We start from the raw sequence: 7120 nt of genomic DNA, 5'->3' as shown, positions 1-7120 counted from the left end.
TATAATATTTAATACTCTCAATCATTATATCTTGTGCAGTACTACACAAATTAAAAAAATCGTATACAAATAAAAATTTGATGTTTAATAATTTTATTAAACTACACAATATGTTAAAAATACTCTTAGTCTCTGCTCTCAGTTCTCTTTTTGTATTTTGATTTGGAACTGAGTAATTTTATTTCATCAACAAAGCAAAAATACTAGTAATAACAATAAGATAGCCAGATAGAAAGCAAAATGAAATGAGGAGACGCCTGATATGGCAAGGAAGGGTGTAGATGGAGACTAGAGAGCACCCATCCTTCTTGCACATTTGATGCAATCATCCAATATCATCTTGGCGTTGTATTTGTATACAAAACCTTTGTCACCCAGTTTTGTGGAGACCCACTTGATATCCTTCTTCACCCCATCTTCGTTTCTGAAATTAATACATTATAAATTTAGATGATAACTGAAAACGGCTTAGAAAAAGAAACTTTATTTTCTCTTCCATGGAAAATGTGTTTGATTAATATCTCGTTTCGTAAAAAAATATAACATTTAGTCCTCTGTGTTAAAAACAAATTGTGAAAGACCAAGGTAGCTTTTGACCCAACTTTTTTTCTTCTTGTAACAAAGTAAAGACGGACAAAACAAAACTCTTACAAGTAAATATTTTTTTTAATGACCAAAAGCTTAAAAAGTAGAATTTTTAATCAATTTTTATTTTTTTAATAATAAAAATATATGGATATAATTAATCTAAATTATGTTCAATGATTTAGAATTAATTCTATCACGATTAATTATCCTCGACTTTAATACAAACTACGCTTGAATAATGCTGCACTAGATCGAGTCCGAAACCTTGTTAATAAATCTAGAAAAAACCAATGAGAGACACTTACTCTTGTTTCACATTGAATTCTGGATGATGAAGAGCATAAAGATTAGCCATCTCTTGCAATGAAACATAAGAACTTGCGCACAAGAATCTGCCGTTCATTGAGGTGTTTTCCATGCAAAAAATATGAGCTTCACACACGTCATCAACATGTACAAGAGGAACTTTCCCCAGCAAATTCTCCAGGAACTTCAGTGATTTGTAGACTCTTTCATTTTGAATGATCTGTGCTATACAAACGAGCCCGGACCCGATACCGTGTATAGAAGATTGAAGGGTGTCACCTCCCACAAGCCCACAAGCGAGGGTGACCACTTCTACTCCACCCCACCATTTTCATCGGTCCCATAGCTCAACACATGTTTCTCCGTCAATGTCTTTGAATAAGTATAGTCCTTCAAAAATAAGACAAATACAATCAGTCAAACATTTGCACATTTTCATTTTTAAATTTAGATTAGAAATTGACTTTGTTGTGTAATTGGTGTGGCTTCTATACTTAAACCTATGTAAAAGTTGAAGGCTTAGGTATCTTATTAATTCATCGAATAAAAAATAATTATATATTGCAAATTTCTAATTCACTTTAGAAATAATTATAATATTAATTAATAATTTATTTATTAAATGAATGATTAACACAAATTTAAAAATAATTTTTTTTTATTTTTTATAGTTAGAAAAAAATGGATAGTTAATTATTAACACCTAAAGTAGTATTACGTTGTGTTGGGTCCCATCACTCCTGCTTAAACCTTACTCTTACATGCTTATCTCGAGTGTTCCGACTCCACAGAGATAAAAAATTAAAGATAAGAATGAAAGGTGAGAAATTTTTATTTTTTATTCAACTAAATAAAAAAAGATTATTATCTGTGTTTTGAACGAGAGGTTGTGCAAAAATTCTCCTTGATATTCGCAGTGAACAAATTCATGAATAAAAGCTTGGAAACTAACCTTGTAAACAGGTTCTTGAAGGAATAAATATTCCAACGAATCATTGAGAGGGGTCCAGCAAGTTTCATCCATAACATCCTTGAAACCACTTCCATCATCTTTCAGCGGAGAAGCAGAACAAACAGACGCCGTGTAGATCAGACGCCTCACTGTGCCTGCTTTCAGACAAAACATGGCAATGATTTTTGCCGCGGCAACCGATGCTTCGCTAGTATCTTTGTACTGCTATGGTTTCCATTATGTACGAGGACCATGTTTATGTTTTATCACAAAATAATAAGTATACTTGCATTATAGTGGTTAAACTCATTTTAAATAATTAATAACTCTTAATATGTATTCTTTTAATTAATAAAATAACTGATGGCATAATTTTGTCTTTTGAGTACTTTTATATATATTCTTGTAAAAAAAACTTGTAAGAATATTATATCACTACGATTAATAGGTGAACCTGCGAGTTGGGTTCATGGGTCAAGGGAGTGGCAAGATGAAAGACAAATTCGCAGCCTTGAATTGCAGGCTCAAAGCCAATTGGGTTGTAAATATCAGCTTCAAACAGCACCAATTGCTCTTCTGATTGTAGAAGGCTCTTCAAAAGGCCCACCGTGGACTCATTCTCTGTTATTGCAAATTGTAAATCTAATTCAGTGTACATGTGCAGAATGAAAAAGATATAGGAGTGAGAGATTACTCACTCAAGTCTCTGAGAGTTGCGTGAACGGTGTAACCCTTGGCTAAGAGCTTCTTCACGAGCCATGAACCTATGAAACCACTCCCTCCTGTCACGCACACCTTGCACCTTTTCTCCATTACAATTCTCTTTCCTTCACTTACCAATCACACACACCCCCAACTTGTGGCTCCTCTTCTCAGCTGTAGAAAGATATGAATGCATTGAGTTGATATTAACCCGCGAAAGAGACAAAATAAGGAAGATTATTAGTTAAATTTTATTAAAATAAATAAAAATACATTTATCTTTTTTATAATTTAATTATTTTTATTGTTAATTTAATTATTTTTTCTGGTATTTATATAATTTTAAATAAATTTAATTAATATATAATTAAAAATGTTATCCAGTGTGATACCATACAAGTATTTGAATGGACCTAAAAAAAAAAACAAAGACCACAAATATTCATAAATAAATAGGAGTAATTGGCAACCCAGGACAGATTGTTCATGCCCCACTGCATTTAAGAGGCAAAAGCAGCAGCTGACAAGTATGTGGACTATCAGGTACCATAATGAGGACACAGTATCCGAGCAAACGATTTCGGAAGCAACATTAAATATTATTAATTTGATTGCACAAAATCATACATATGATTTTCTTCTTCTAGAAATAATAAATGACAATTTTTTTGTTAATTTTTTTTAATAAATAAGATTAAAAATAAGTTATTTAATTAAAAATTTACTAATTTATTAACACACTATTTTTTACACTCTTAATTAATAACTAGAATTTATTAAAAGTTATAAGAGAAAAGTATTAATTTTAAAATAAAAAATAATAAAATTTATATAATTTTTGTAAATTTTAATTAATAAATAGAAATATATTAAAAATAACGTGTTAAAAGTGTATTGTTAATATTTTTTTTTATCAATAACGATAATTTTAAACTTCTTTATTAAAGTGTTTTTATTTACTTGATGCAAATTCACTGCTTGTTTATTAATATTTTGGATAAAAAAATTATATGAATTGAGACTGCATGTTTTCGACGATTGTGATTGTGTATGATAAGTCTAAATTTTAATGTATTTTACAGTTTCTATTTTTATAATTAGAGTATATTTTATTAAAGTTTTTTATTAGTTTTAATGTTAATTTTTGTAGTTAGCATAAGAGAACTACCAATTCATTTTAAGAATATCTTGAGCTAAAATTAGATTATTTCAGTTAGTCTTATATTTATGCATGACCGTGCTGGATAAGGGTGCATAGTCGTGCTGAATTGATCTGCGTTCAAAAGTTTAAATTAAAATCATGTAAGAATTTTGATCAAGATTCATTTTTGAACTTCAATGGAAGAATTTAGTTGTGGATAAAAGTAATTTGAAAAGATAGAGAGCTCAACCAACCAGGAACTCAAGGCACAACTTATATAAAGAGACCTCATGTTCCTAATTTATACACTTTTTGACTTGACTCTAAACACCTTCTCTTCACACATTTTTTTTCCTTTGAGAATTATTGGAGAATATTGGCAAGGACGACAAGCTTTATTTCGGAGTCTGAGTAAGTGATTGAGTATCATTTGGAGAGCGAGAACTCTTTAATCTTTTCCATTTTTGAATTTCTTTGTTTGAATTCTCCTTTATAGATTTGTTTACCATGCTTTTCGTTATTTGTTGTTATGAGTTGCTAAATCCATAGCTAAGGCTACTGATCCTTTTGCATACTTTATGTAATTTTTATGTTTAATAAAAATGTGATTTCTTTTAGTGTTTGGTTTTTACCATAGTAAATTGAATGTACATGTTAGGAATTGATCACCCTTAACATCTTATAGTTAATTGCATCGTAGGCAAACATATCACATGTAATTAATGAAACTATAAGATAAAACAGGACAAAGGGTTAGGTGCATCAAACTTAATTTTTCTCTTTCAATTATTATTAAATTAACAAACTCATAGGTTCTTTATGCTTTCTTGACCTTTTGGCTTGCATGATCATTAGGATAATAACTTAGGAAAAATAATATTAACATTGCATAATCATTGGGTGTTAATAGATTATGTATGGGTGGTTGATAAATACTAAAGAAATTAACATAAAAAAATAAACTAAAGAAAACATAGAGAGATGTAATAGGTGAAACTATATGTCCTAGGATCTTCTGATCTAATTTCTGTCAAAAACCTCATTCATTTCTTTTAAACTTCTTTTTGAATTTAACTCTTTTGATTTTAATCCATTATGCATCCTTTTTATTTAAAATATTAAATCAATATGTTCTTGGTAATTGAAAATAATATCTGTGAGATGATAACTTAAGAACTTAATTCTAAAACTCTTTATTACTTTTTGACGGGTATACTTACTTATAAATAAGTTTTTGGAACCTTTGCTATGAATTAATTTTCAATATAAAAAAAAATCAAATATTTGGTTGATTTAAACATTTTTTTATTTTATTTTATGCTCACTCGTCCTAAACCTATTGCAAAACTCGCTTTTGACCTAGAAATCAGAAGACTGTACGTAGGCTAAGGAAGGAGTATATAGAAAAGAAAAAGATGGCAGAGGAACGATCAATTTTGGAGTACATGAGATCTACTGCTGAGGGTGATGCTAAGAGCATTGTCACCCCCAATATAGAGGCCAACAACTTTGAATTAAAGTCAACCTTGATCAATCTAGTCTAGAACTCCACCTGACAACGGCTCTTACCTTCATTTGAAAAAGTTCCTCTGACTCGTAGACACCATCAAATACAACGGTATCACCAAAGATGCTATAAGGCTCCGTCTCTTTCTATTCTTTGTCATGTAAAGGGTGAATGCATGATTTTTTACACTCTCACAAATTCAATTACAACGTGAAATGACCTAATACATCAATTTTTAAAAAAATATTATTTATATATGACACACATATAAAATATTTTTCACACAAATATTTTTGTTAATAAAATCATATTAATATTTAAATCATAAAGTGAATGATAAATAATAAACATATTATAAATATTTTATAAATTTTACAATCACCTACTATTATTGTACGCTTATTATTTATTAATGATATTTAAATTTTATTTTTTATATTTTAATTTAAAATAATATTTTTCTATATAACATATGCATTATAAGCACACCTATAATCTATTGAATCAAAATAATATTATTCTTACTATTTATTTACATTCAAAGAAATATTTGAAAAGATATAAAATATAAAAAAATATTATTAATTCTTATTTGTTATTTTTTTCTTCAGATAAAAAATATAATTTTTGTTGGTATACACATATATTTCTTTGTTATAAAATTTTATTGTGATCATTTATCTTTTATTCAAATTCTTTTGTTTAAAATTTATGTAGATTATAAATATTTAATTCATTAAAATAATTTTTCAAAATTTAATTTTTGACAAAATACTTTCGTATAGTACATGAGTTAAAAATACTAGTATTATATATATATATATATATATATATATACATATTATTTTAATTAAATCTATTATTTTTCTTACAATTTCATATTCAAAAGTTAAAAAATATTTTATATATCCACTTTTCGTTGTCATTTAGTACTTTAACGTCTCTGCCCTAACTCTACTCTCATTCTCAATGTCTACGTCCTTAAAATCTAGTAAAAACATTATTTATTATAACTAGTTGTCAATGCCACCACAATATGTCACTAATTGATCTCACACAAAGGCTCACTCATTGTTCATATTTATTTCATTGTTCTGTTGTTGACGTTCGATCGAATCTCACACAAGATAGGGTTATCGCTGACAAATAACTTATGTGTTTAGTTTCACTTATTGTTTCTAAGAATTCTAATTTAGAAAATTGTTGTATTAAGATACATTTAGAACTTGTGATATTTGTATATTTATTTTTTTGTCTATGTTTATATCTTGTTTGACAACTACTTAAATTTTTGTATTACTATACTACTTATATGAAGTTATATAAACATATTTTTTTTATGAATATTTTTTTTCTTAAATAAATGTGGGTAATGAGTACAAGATGAGTATGCAGGTACCTAGAGAGTATGAGTACAAGGATTAATATTTATACCCACGCAGTTATAAGACTAGATACAGTATTTTTTTAAAACGCGATATAAAAATAGATACTATAGTACCCTACTCATTGTCATCCTAATTGTATCCAAATTACTATCTTGAGTTAAGTGTGCCGAGTTACATTAATATGAGGTTATGTGAATAGTGCAAAAAGGCATGCACCCGTACAGTGGAGAAACCTGACAATTTTGTCAAGCAGAACAAATTATTGTTAAGTGTCATGTTGATTCTATGCGGTTGGCAGTTCATAACTTCATATACTCCATTCAGCCGTACATGCAATAGCATGCAAATTGCAATGAAATTCATAGTTAGTTAGATAGTGTGATGGGATAAAAATAGGCCTTTTTCTTATTATTTATTTTTGGTAGATTTCCTCTCCAACTTTCTCATTACAGCATAAGACAAAAGGGGTTTCTATTAATATTTTTATTTGCTATTCAGACCATACTGAAGTTTATATAAACACAGAGAAAATAGGA

At 28.4% G+C, this 7120-nt stretch overlaps 1 pseudogene; it reads right to left on the bottom strand.

The window, feature by feature from the left end:
- Positions 1-288: 288 nt before the first annotated feature.
- LOC113863628 lies at positions 289-2666 on the bottom strand (annotated as a pseudogene).
- Between the last annotated feature and the right edge of the window lie 4454 nt (positions 2667-7120).

This window comes from Abrus precatorius, unplaced genomic scaffold (genome assembly GCF_003935025.1).
Source record: "Abrus precatorius isolate BTA unplaced genomic scaffold, Abrus_2018 Scaffold3, whole genome shotgun sequence".
Lineage (NCBI taxonomy): Eukaryota > Viridiplantae > Streptophyta > Magnoliopsida > Fabales > Fabaceae > Abrus > Abrus precatorius.
The sequence above is the reverse complement of the archived record's forward strand: the minus strand, read 5'-3'. Positions and strand labels throughout refer to the sequence as shown.